The sequence below is a fragment of the Anser cygnoides genome, chromosome 7, assembly GCF_040182565.1.
Source record: "Anser cygnoides isolate HZ-2024a breed goose chromosome 7, Taihu_goose_T2T_genome, whole genome shotgun sequence".
Taxonomy (NCBI): domain Eukaryota; kingdom Metazoa; phylum Chordata; class Aves; order Anseriformes; family Anatidae; genus Anser; species Anser cygnoides.
The window spans coordinates 8,615,305-8,627,952 of NC_089879.1; the positions used below are offsets into that span (position 1 = coordinate 8,615,305).

The 12,648-nt window shown below is 42.4% G+C and overlaps 1 long non-coding RNA gene across 2 annotated transcripts; it reads right to left on the minus strand.

Moving 5' to 3' along the window:
- Positions 1-4,280: 4,280 nt before the first annotated feature.
- LOC106031910 (uncharacterized) lies at positions 4,281-9,267 on the minus strand. Of its 2 annotated transcripts, none has more exons than XR_010832774.1 (3): positions 8,712-9,267; positions 5,647-8,308; positions 4,281-4,933 (listed from the first exon to the last, which is right to left on the minus strand). It is a non-coding gene; the product is annotated as an uncharacterized lncRNA (long non-coding RNA). The 2 variants fall into 2 exon arrangements; XR_010832775.1 differs by having other exon boundaries at positions 4,281-4,649; positions 4,862-4,933; positions 5,647-9,267.
- Between the last annotated feature and the right edge of the window lie 3,381 nt (positions 9,268-12,648).

Sequence of the window (12,648 nt, forward strand, 5' to 3'; positions counted from 1 at the left end):
GTCAAAAAACTAGTTAGGAGTCCTGTCATAAAATACGCCGTAGCGCGACCAGAAATGAGGGCGTACTGGGAAAATAAAGGAAAGTCTCCAACTGGTATCCCCAAACCAGGTCACAGTGGGAGGTGGCAGGTAGCAGGGCTGCCCGGCTGTGTGAGCCGTGCTTACAGCTGGGCATATGCGCAAGAATTTGTGGGATTACGGCCCAAGTTTTAGATAAAGCTATCAGACTTCCCTAACAGCTGGAGGTAGTCAATTAGAACATAAACGTATCGCGTTTTAATGAAGGCAGTGAGACCCCTGCAGTTCTGCCTTTGGCACTGAGAAGAAAATCTTACAGCACTATCAAACCGGCTCAAAGGCGGGATTTGAACCATCTCAGTGCTAGGTGCTTGATTTCTGGAATATCACATTTATGGACGATAGCTGCTAATCTCAAGTACATAAGTTACCTTTTGTGGTTGCATGCAGTTCGCCCTGTCCTACAGCATGGGCAGAAAGACACATGGCTTTCTGATAAATGGGTTTGGAGAGCTGCTGTCCCTCCCCCTCACCCGTCACAACGTTAGTCATTGTACCTTCCCCGCACAACTTAAAAGAATTACATTCTGCTGACTACTTGCTCAGTCCATTAATCTTCCTGCCTTCACGTGTGTCATATAAGAAAGTATTGCTAAGGCAGGCTTCTCTTGGCTCTCTCCCTTCTCCTGTTAAATCACAAGGGAAGTACAGCGCGTGGGTTTTCCTCTTCAGGCCTGACTTGTACAGACTCATTTCTCTGACAACACTCCCAAGGCATTAAAGCAAGCTATACATGAGCAAGGTACCAGGAACTTGGATGTTTCATTCATTCATTTCATGTACTCGTTCATAAGCGACTGCAGATGAACCTATGAAGAGACACTGAGGAAATAAACACATGTTTAGCTAAGGGCTAAATGTGTTCCCAATACTCCCCAGAGCTTGAGAAGCACATATTCCTGCTTTCTCTGCACAGAGCAGGACCAAGGCCCACGTGTGCTTAAGCACTTTTTCGGCTTTCACTGGGGCCAGGGTCTCCCTCAGTGACTGCTCACGCCTCCTACAGCAGCTACCTGGGTGCCCAGTGCTTGAGACGCAAGCTACGAACACTGCTTCCAGGAGATGAGTACCCGCTTCCTGCCACTAGCAGTGCTGAGCAGCCTCCCTGACACACTTCTTGCACATATTACTGAAGGGGTCTGGTTACAAAGAGGAGTACTAGCTCCTCTCTCCAGGACAATCGTGTGCAGAAGAGTTTAGTAGTACCCATGTGTTCAGTAATGGTGAAATCCAAACCATTCCTTCTTAATAAAAGTAGGGTGCCTACATCAGCTCTCTGGAACTACCAGGCAAGGTTTTAATTATGTGCCTTATTTGCTTAGATCTCATTTACATAGCTGTAATCTGGCTGTGGAAATATTTGCTGTCATCTTAAGCTGTGAGGGTGAATTCCCTGTTGAGCGGCACGTGTGGCCATCATTGCAGGATGTACAAGAGAGGCATCAGAGTCCTTCAGAAGACAAAATGGAAAAAAAAAAAAAAAAAAAAAAAAAAAAACTTGGGTAAAAGGTCAGCAGGAAAATTGCTGCTGACTTACGTGAAGTTAAAATTTAAGCAGTATGTTAAACCATGTATTGTAAACCATGATGGTGTTTCTTTTGCAGATATGGCTTAGTCAGGCTAACCATTTGAAAACCATTTGTGAAATATTCTCACAAATGCCCTGCTAAAAAGTTCTTAAACACAGATTGCTCTGAAAGCAAGCTCAAGCAAAACTACTTAAACAGCACTGTTTAAATAGAAATACATTTAAATTTAAATTCTCCAGAAATGGAGTAGCAAGCTTCCAGCAAGGAGACTGCTGCCCAAGGACCGAAATGCAAACCTGTCACAGTCATGCCCAGCACTATCACTAGGTCAGCAGGCTATTCTGAAAACACTGCAAAGGGGTAGAAGTATGTAACACAAAAATGAGAGCTCCACTGTTGGCACAAAGATGTCCCTAAGGCAAAGCAAACCTCATCTTTCCAATACTGCAGCAGTGGATGGGGCCTGTGCTACACCTCCGTGTACTGCCTTTTAAAGGACTGACCTAAGCTGAGAATTGTCTAAAATGATTTGTCTACTGTAATTACCACAGATGAAGGGCTTGAGCTGAAGGTCAGTGTCTCACCCTGGTACTGTTTCCACAAATTACAAAAAGCCCCCTTTTTTTTTTTTTTTTTTTTTATTTGAGGAGACGGGTTTCAACTGACTAAAGAAACTACCCCCTACCCTCATTTTTAGGACTGAGCAGCAAGTTCTTGTTGGTCTCCCAGACTTCTGCATCAGCAATTAAAACCCAACTCTTTGTTACTGCAGCAGATGGAGTCTTTGAAGGCTTAGAAAGAAGAGGTTTGCTTTGACTTCAGTGGGCATTGGATAAGGGCCCAAAACAAGAAATGTGAAAGACTATTAATGACTGTCAGTATTTTAGTTAGCTAGAAGTATGAGTACATAAATCACACATGGCTCGCTTCATGGGGCAAGGTTATTCAGCATTCGAAATGGTGGGAATGATGTACCAAACTGTTCGTCTCAAGGGCATTATTTCAGATTTGCCTCGTGTTGCTAGTGATTAAAAGTCATTACCATCTGCTCAGTAGCCTATTTGAAATGAGATGTTTATCTCCAACGATTCCTAGCCAAGCCAGGATCCACAACAACCAAAAGCATGATTAGAGTTACTGATTTTATTAGCAACTTTAAAAAAGGGACTCAGTAAAAGGTTGAAAGGACGTTGTTGCTTTATGCATGAAGCATGGTAGGTCGGGTAGGGACAGGCCAAATGCTCCATGCAGGTCACTGGAACTGCACAAAGTGATGCCTTGAGGATCTGGTGATTATGCTTTATAGAGAAGAAATAATGTGGAAGATAATAGTAGCTCTAGTATGTGCAAACAGCAGATGAGTGCTGTTGCAGAAGAGGAGGAATCCTTTACTTGTTTGTGCAGAACAGAGATGCAACACTTCCTTCTCCAGGAAGATGCTTACTTCCTTGTCTGCTTTTAGATGAGCTTTTTCTGAAGCAATGCTTACACACCAGAATGCAGAAGAAAATGATGCTAGATGTCAGCTTTTAAAGTAGATTCATCAGCAGAAGGCCATTTCTGTATCTGTGTTCAGCAAATCACTTTATGATTCCAGCTTTATTGTCTGCATCCAAATCAGAGCAGATAATTGCAAGGAGGTCAGTCATGGCTCATGTTCTTCCTGTGAAAACAGACTTGCAGCTGTCTGAAAGTTTAGGTCCTAGTCATGTGAACTGTTCCCTTTGTCAGCTAGGGGAGTTTTGTCCATAATAGCAACTGTTCAAGCCTGAAGTACATCTAATATTTTTCCTCTAACTGTTCCATCTGGTTGGATAATAAGGCGCTGATAAATAACTCTTCAACTTGTTAGTTCTTTCAATCCCATTCCGATGGGCACACAGCACGTACTTGATTGTGTGTGAGTGGGTCTTTACAATAAAAGTAGGTTCTTCAGCATCTTGTTGAACTGCAGCAGTTTTGAAAAAAAGAATATCAATTATTGCATGCAAGGGAAAGATAAAACTACCCATGACATATACTAGCACTAGGTTTGGCAATTTTTGTTAGTCATTGTTCCCATGATGGTTCCTAAACTGCAAGTATTTCATGAACAGATTTTTCTATTTTGTTCAGAACAAGATCAGTAGTCTAGGTTTACACCAATTAAAATTTTACATCTATGTTTCTGTTTATTTTTAAGAATATTTTCTTTCCATCTTTATTCTGACTTCTCTGATATTAGAGGGATTATTTTCAATTGAGAATGGTTTAGGTAAGAGCAGGTTTTGGTTAGCTGATTTACTGCAGATTTGTAGTGCCAAACTGAGTTGGACTGAACAGAATCACAGAATCATTTAGTTGAAAAAGACCTCCAAGATCATCAGGTCCAACTGTTAACATAGCATTGCTGAGTCTGCCACCAGACCATGTCCCTAAGCACCACATCTACACGTCTTTTGAAGACCTCCAGGAATGGTGACTCAGCTGCTTCCCTGGGCAACCTGTTCCAATACTTCACAACCCGTTCAGTGAAGAATTTCTTCCTAATATCCAGCCTAAACCTCCCCTTGCACAACTTGTCCTATCACTTGTTTCTTGGGATAAGAGACTGACCCCCATGCAGCTACAACCTCCTTTGAGGTAGTTGTAGAGCAGGATAAGGTCTCCCCTCAGCCAGGGGATAAGGTCTCCCCTCAGCCTCCTTTTCTCCAGGCTAAACAACCCCAGTTCCCTCAACTGCTTCTCATAAGACTTGTGTTCCAGACCCTTCCCCAGCTTCATTACCCTAAATGAACACAGCATGATTCAGATGTTTTTAGTTATTCCTTCTTAATGTGAAATGCACCCCTGGCAGTTAACTAAAGAAGATACCAGCAATTCTTCCTGACCACATACTGGTCATAAATCACCCATAGAGCTATGCAGTAATATGATATAGATATGATTTAAATTGTTCCTTAAAGAGCCTGTTGCATTTAGTAGGTGAGGACATATCTGTTAAGGAGTGGGAAGTCACTTTTAATCTCTGGTACATGTCCAGGTGTAATGACAGAGCATGGTCTGGAATCAGAAGACTCAGTGATGATGAGGGGAAAAAAATATATATTTTGTAGATCTTTGGGTTGTTTTTTTTTTTTTTTTTTTTTTTGAATAAAAGCCTTAGTAGGATTCTCAGTTCTTGTTTAAATTTGCACAGTTGCTTGTTAGAGTTGCTGTCAAAGAACTAATTTTCCAAGAATCTGCATCCTAATTAGGAATGACGAAAGACTCACCAGATGTTCATACGGAAGAATGCAGCACATGAGGGATTGTTTATGCAGACCATTCAAGTCCACACTGCCCCCCTGTAAATTTAGAACATAAGGTTAAAAAGACTTAGACACTGACATCTGAGAAGCTGCCACTGCTACATTAAATTCAGCAATATGAGTTGAATTAAAGTGTGTTTTCTAGACAAAACATTCAATCTTGATTTGAAGATAGAAGGAGACAGAAAAAAATTAGATTTATGCCTTCACCAGTAGTTCAAATTTGTGCTTGTTTTCTCACCTGGCTTTGTACAATTTTCATGTCCAGATAAATGAGATAATAATCAGCCCTTTGGTGGCCCATTCTCACCCCGTGAGCACACATACAGACTGATTCGTGGTTTGTGACGGATGTGCAGTACCTGAGCTCCCACACCTCAGATGACCGTCTTTCCTCACCTCATTTGATAGAGGGAACAGTCTGTATCTCCAGAAGAAGAAAAAGAAAAAAAAAAAGAAGGAAAAAAAAAAAAAGACACTATATCTAGCATTAAACTCACATCAAAGTTAAATAAATATTGTGTAATTTCTTCACATAAGCAAGCTGAAGCCTTGATCTAGGGGGGTATTCTCTCCCAAAACAGTGCTACCGTTCAGATTTGTTGTGCCTGGGCTGCAGCAGGGGCACAGCCATCTTCTCTGCACGAGCAACTGGGTCGGTTCAGGTCCCCAGCCCTCAACTAGCAGCAGATGCTTATGGAAAGAGCAAGAACGAATACTGCAAGGAGTTCCCTTCACCTCTTATGTACCTCACCAGCCCAAGCAAATGCCTCTGATAAGAAGGTCAAAGCTGTGGGTTTGCTATGCATTGTCCCAGGAGTGAATATGGAGGCCGGAGGTGTCCGCTGTATGCCCTGGCAGGGGGAGCCAGTGGCCATTCTGGCACATTTTGCCTGGAAGATGTCCTGCTGGCATGAGAACTACCACAGCACACCTCCTCCGTCCCCTTTTATTGGCAGGCTCTCACCCTGGAAAAGCACAAGTAACCACGGATTAGTTCCAATTAATTCAGAAGTGCAAACAAACAAAAGTAGCCATTGTCCACGGGTGAGGGCTGCCAACTGCATCGCTAATGAGAGCTCCAGAATCAATAATCGAGCAGCTCCAGGCAGAGAAGTGTAGTTCTAATGCACGTTATAATACTGTTAACAGAAATTTTTCCATTTACCATAAATTATTCAACTTTTAATTGCTTAGGCTGTAGAGTCTGTAAAGATGCTAATTGCCACCTGTAAGATTAAATTGATAATGTCTGCTTTTTATTTTCATAAAGACAGTCTTAAAATGGCAGAGAAAAAGACTTTGATTTGTCGGGTACCCTGTTAAAAATAAAGAGATTCTAAAGATGGTGAACACTCTGCTTTTGATTCTGGCTTGCAATCATTAAAATGACACTGCATATTTACTATGTTGCTGTGAATAAATAAATATTTTGACATAGCTGGATCAATATTATTCTACTCTATCCAGATTATCCTATCTCATGTCGTGATCACGGACTATGAACAACCCTAAGGTCAGAATATATTTTTGCCTGTCACAATGAAAGTCCTAAATTATTATTATTTTTTTTAATAAGAAAGGAAAATGGAGTTGAGTATTGTCAATTTTCTGACAGGTTTCTTATAGATTTTCATAATATTTTTTATCATTCTTTCTTTATCTGGCCAGGTTTGTATGGATATTCTCTAGACAGATGGACAAATTGACTTTGTTTGCTTTTTATAGTAATCACACCAGGGAAAAGATAATGAGAAGTTTATTCAGAAATATTTTTGCTAGTAAAAAAGGATTCCATTTGCTGCACCTATAAATCCAATACCACCTAGAAAGCCCACCTGGATTATTTTTTTTTAATGGATTTCCTTTAATTTGAGCCTTTCTTTAAAATGTTTGATGAGGAAAGAAAACCATGCTTTTCATAGTATCCTGATTCACCTTCCACTTCTGAAAGGAACATTGCATCCAATCTCCACTGTTAAAACTGAAATAAACTAAAACAGAGAATGTTTTCCTCTGCTAGACATTGAAAGCCTCCTTCCTGGAAAGCTGAAAAAAAGGCCAAAATATTTTTTTTTCTCTTAGCTCAGGAGCTCACTTTGAAGCAGTACTCACTTACACAGCTGAAGAACTTGATCCCAGGAGTGCTATCTGCTGAAGTCAGTGAGAGGAAAAGGATGCTCGAAACCATGCCCTAATTGCTAACTTGGCTTGAAGGTACCTTCTGTGTCCTACTAAGACGCCATCCCTACAGTTTACGGTAATCATCTCGTGTTGTCACAAGGTCATGGTGAGCGGTGATGGCCAGGACTAGCAGCGTGCAAGTGTAGCGTTGACATGAGCACTAAGTGGATGGTACCAGAGCAATGATATTTTGGCAAGAGATCATCTACAAGAGGTGACCAGGGATGTGCAGAAGGAGATTTACTTGAGTTACTGCTTAAGTAAAGATACTCTGCTCGAGTACCCTGTTGGTTTAAGTCCTTGAGTTCATAGGAAGGTCATTAAGTTACTTGTTTCTGGAGTATATTTATTACTTTTAAATCCAGTGCAGTCTATTTAGTCTTTCTTGGAGCTTCTTTGTGAAACATTAATGAGAAGCTCATGCACACAGTCATAGAATTTGTCTGATTACTCCATTCATATTTAATAAGCTTGCTGCTTACACTTCAGAGCAACAACAGAAATTAGATAATGCAATACTTTAGTGCTGGAGTGACCCTAAATTTGGCTCTAAATTATTCATTATACTGGCTGAGGGCAAGACAGCTGTCGTAACCTTAAATTTATCTAAATCCTACATTGCCTAATTGGTGCCTCTTTGTTGTTATTCCCACTTAAAAAAATAACTAATTTTTATTGAAACCGAAAACATCCAGTTTTAATCTGTTGCAGATTTATCATCAGTCTCTGCAGAAGTACTGCAGTCAGCTAAAAGCAAAGATAATTTAGTTGGACTTCAGCTGTATATACAACACGTGAGCCCTGCAATCAAGTGAGACTGGGAAGATCTGTTTTGTTAAAGGGGTGATTGTATTTTCTAGCTAAGACAGTATTTTTTAAAGCTGTCAATTAGAATAGAACACAGATATTAACCAGATGTTCTCCCACATTTTTAGGTTTTTATGGTTTCATTTTATAAACTATATGTCTCTTTCTCATGGGTCTCATCCAGAAACACACTACCAATGTAGTATTTTTTAGGGTTTTAAAGAAAATAAACTCTGTAAGGTTAAAGGTGTAATATAAATGTAGGTATAGTCCAGCCATCAAGTAGAATCTAAAATCATACCTTAAGTGTAGGTGGGCTCATAATCTGTTTACCAGGTGAGAAATCATACTTTCATACCTCTCATACCTGTCATACCTCTAGGGTTGTCACTGGGAATGGCCTGTTCTTAAAAGTGGTATCTGAAAAGAAGCACAGATTTCATCGAAACATCCGAGGGAAAAATAAATGGCAAAGATGAACTGGGGTGTAACCGCCCTGCGGATGAGCAGGAGGAAGCCAGAGGCAGCGCAGCTGCCCCTGCGTTTTCATCGCCTGCATCGCCTGGACAGCCCCAGGCCGGGAGAGTGACGGCACCGACAGCACCGACTTGACCAAACGACCTGCTCTGAAAGGCCAGAGTGAGGGAATAGCATATAAAATGCTGCCACGTTACTCCTAAAATACAGTAACTGCCCATCAGAGGTTTGGAGCCTCTTGGTACTCATTGCCTTTCAGGTGCCATGCACGGTAGTGCGTCGCTATCAGTGTGTGTTGTTAACGAATAAAGTAACATGTTTAAGAGTTGAAGGCATTTTATCGTACCTCGAGTGCTGACTGGAACGCTCACCGAGACAGATTGCATATCCTGACAGCGGTCCAAGGGGGAAAAAACAACTTTGGGAAGGCAACACAATCTAAATTTTGTAGAGTTGAGCCAACAAACAGATGGCAGGAACTAAACGTCCTTAAAAAAAATAATCCCGTGGCCGTGGCTGTCCTGGCATCAGCCTGAAACCCTGCCAAACTGAGAGCCCCGGTGAATGAGCTGCAAGGAGCTCACAGTCATCTCTGTCCAAAAGAGCTTAAGGGGGAAGAGCTGGGAAGAACTGCTGCAGATGACGGCAACTCCAGAAGTTAACACGGGAACCTGCCCGCTCAGTGAGGTGGGAGGGAGGGACGCTGAAAGAAAGCAGCGATTTCTTAGTCAGATTAGTAAGTTATTTTTCAGCAGTGGCAAACCAGCTCCTGTAGCTGCTCCACAGCAGGCAGCTCCAGTTCCTGAAGATTTGCCTGGCGTGCAGGGAAGAAGGCAGGTGCCTATGGAGCTGAGATCCGTCTCGCCCAGGGCACGGCAGAGGAAGGTCTCTGGACCAGCAGCCTCGCCGGTCGCCCCTCAGCAGCCCCATCCCCACAGCAGCCCCGGCCACCCACTCAAGTCCCCCCACAGCACCGGGTAAGGGCTCCCCTTGCAAACAGATCCCACTGAATAACTCCAAAGTTTCCCTCTGCATTTTGGAGAGCAGGAAATACCAGCCGGGGAAGGGGTGAAGCCTAGAATAGCAACTTATATTGAACAAGACCTGCAAAACTTTTTTCCTCATTATTTTAAATAGGGCTTAATGTCTCAGACAACTAAAAGAAGATCTGTTTTCCCCTTCAGAAGCATTCTGTGCTCTTAATTCATCCAGATTTAGCTTCAAAGTCCAGCTCTTTTAATGCTGAACACTGTGCTTTCTGTGAGAATTAAGAGTTCTGCTTGAATCCTTCACCGGGTGACGCTGGCAGCAACGCAGTACACTTGCATTGAGAACAGACAGAAGCCCCCCAGAAGCCCTTCCCTCAACAGGTAGAGTTGGCAAGATCTGATCGCTCCTGATTCACATTTCCATCTGTCTTCCCATTGAAGGGTGAGGGCGAAATGCCTGGGGGAAGGCTGGCCACACAGCTGGTACTGGTTTTCCCTGCATCGTTGCCATCCAAAGTGAAGGAGACAGGCAGGAGGGGCTGCAAACACTCACGAAATGCTGAGCTGATTAAACTTGCTTTGATCCTCACAGTAATTCTGCATCCAGGATGCTGTGGCACATCACTGCATTGCACACATCACCGAGCTGGAGCTGTTCCTGGGGGAAGGCTTTTCTCCCCAAAGCCTGCAAGAGGATTCTTTATTCCACGGTTAAAAGGGAGTGACTGAAGCAAACTGTCAGGGGAGCGAGCAGGCTGCGGGGTCTTTTTCTTTCTGCCGGGGCCTGCCTGCACGGCCAGCCCAGCACAGGCAGCAGAGAGGACACTTAGAGCCACTTCCCTGCTTGCTGGGTTTGATTGCCGTGTGCTGCTTGCCTGCGGATCCAAGCCTTCGCCATTCTCTTTACCCTTCCCAGAAGTGCACTTAGCGATAAATGGAAGGTTCGAATTCAGACATTCACTCTGGGGAAAAAATGGGTTGCAATAAATAATGGTCACAGGTTAAGTCATCCAGGTATTGTGTGTTCCCATTAACGGGCATCAGAGAAAAAATATGCTGTAATGCTTGCATATGACTTTTTTTTTTTTTCCAAGAACATCCATTTTAAATTACATCTCATGAGAGATTTCAGCTATTTTCTTTGCGTTCAAACACAGCTTCCCTCTATATCTCTGACTGAAGCAGAGAGCTGAATGCAAGCTGCAGAGAAATCTGTTAGAAGATGCCCGCAGGTATACGTGGCACAAAGACACAGGAACTTTATCTTATTTTCTGGCTGCTCTGAACTGATTGTGGGGATTAATGATTTATCTCTCTTTAAAGAACTCCTTGGAGCTACATAGTCTCAAATCAGATAAAGTATACACCATTCCCCAACCAGGCACCTGCCAATTTAGGTTTATCCTTTAATCTGGGCACATCTAGTTTTACAAAGATTTGACTTAAAGGAAAGTTTCCTGAGAAACATCATCAGTGCTCATCAGTTTTCCAAAACCCATGTGATGTTTCTTCTGAGACCCCCCCCTTGCCTGGAAATTTTTGAGATGAGAGGAAAAGAGCAGAGATTTACTGCGCTGCTGGGAACAAGCCGGTACCACACCTCTGCGATGGGGGAGTCCCCTGAGCGGTGCAGAGGGCTTGAGCTGGCTTCTGACACAAGGAAAAAGTTTGCTTTGGAGAATATCACAGCCATATTTCATCCTGCTGCCAGCACCAATGGAGGCTGCCAGCAGGCACAGAGAAAGCAAGCAGCTCCTTCCTCCGCCTAGCATCTGTTTAAGTTTGCTGCAAACTTACATATCCATGCAAAAAGGGAGTAAGAGATTGCTCAGAATCAGAAGTACATGACACTGGTCTATAGACAAATCTTGAAGAAGTCAATACGGATGTTTCTGGAAGTACACCAGAGACAATGTGGCTCAGTGACATTAAAGCTGATTATTGACTCCCTTGTAATGAAGTCAATGGGAGTCATCTTGGTGAAAGCGTGTTTCGACTAGATACTTGTCTGATTCATGTCCTCATTTATGTGAGTCTGAAGTGGGATTTGTTCTTTGCGGGGAAAAAAAAAAAAGATTCATTCATATATACAATAAAAGGGAATTCACACGCACTCAGGAGAAGTCTGCCAAATGCAAGGCAGCTCCAGAGAAAAATGGCATTGTAAACCACCTCATAGCTTAAAAGAAAATAAGCTGGGCGTACAACAAGGTGGGAACCATCTGCTTGGCTTCAGTGGGAATTTCCCCTGAGTATTCACTGCAGGGGTGGATAGATCATGAAACAGAGGATTATTTTTCCTCCTTTAGTAATTAAATTTACTGGGTTTCTGCAGAACAGTTCCTGGCACAGAGTAAGACATGTATATGCAGTACCTTATCATTGTAAGGCCACATAATTACAGTGATAAACAAGCCCATTTCGTTAAGCAGAGTCTGACATTTTGTCTGATTGACAGACCTTCATTTGCTACAGACCATAAGTCCATTTTATGCAGTCATGTCAGATTTCCCACTCAGCCACTAGTCCGTGCACCAAAATGCCTTTCCTTTCCCTCGGCATCCAAGATAAATACCCGTTTGATGTAGTACCAGATTTCTCTAGCGAGCTAAAATTTGAAGGGGGCACCATATTTGCTTCATTCTTCTTCATGACATTCAGACTAAACAGCTGGCCTTCCCACAGGTCTTCTGCGAGGCTGGGCGCAGAGAACATGAATCAACAAGGCAAAGGTCTCTATGACCTTGTGATAAATTGGCATTGTCCTTTGTCTAGGTGCTTTTGGACCCGCACCATAAATTCTTGATCAGGATGTAAATCCAGATCTACTCCCAGTTTGCTTCTCCTGTGATATCTGGAATTAATACAGCAGGTAGTGGTGCAGTTCCAGTGCAATTGCGGTTAAATATTGCTGTCAATCTAAGTGCCTTTAATTAAGAAATATTTACAGAGCAATTGGATGTTCTGAGAACTGCAATATAGTGACTTTGAATTCTTCAAGACTTCTTTTTCTTTCTTTCTAATTTCAAGATTTTCTTTTGCATTTCAGCTTCTTTTGCACTTGTAATTTAAAACTGTGTCACATCCTCACAGCTGACCTGTGGTGTTCTGTGCTTTTATCCCTACAGTTTCAAATACTACATGTTGGATTTACTTTTATTTTCTATGTGAAATGAAACCAACCTCAAGAGTTGCACAACGTCAGAAGGAACACTTTCTCCTAGTTAAATTTTCCTGAATCTTGTTGAATATGCTAACCTCATTTTTTCCAATTCCCTTGCTAAGTGGAAAAGG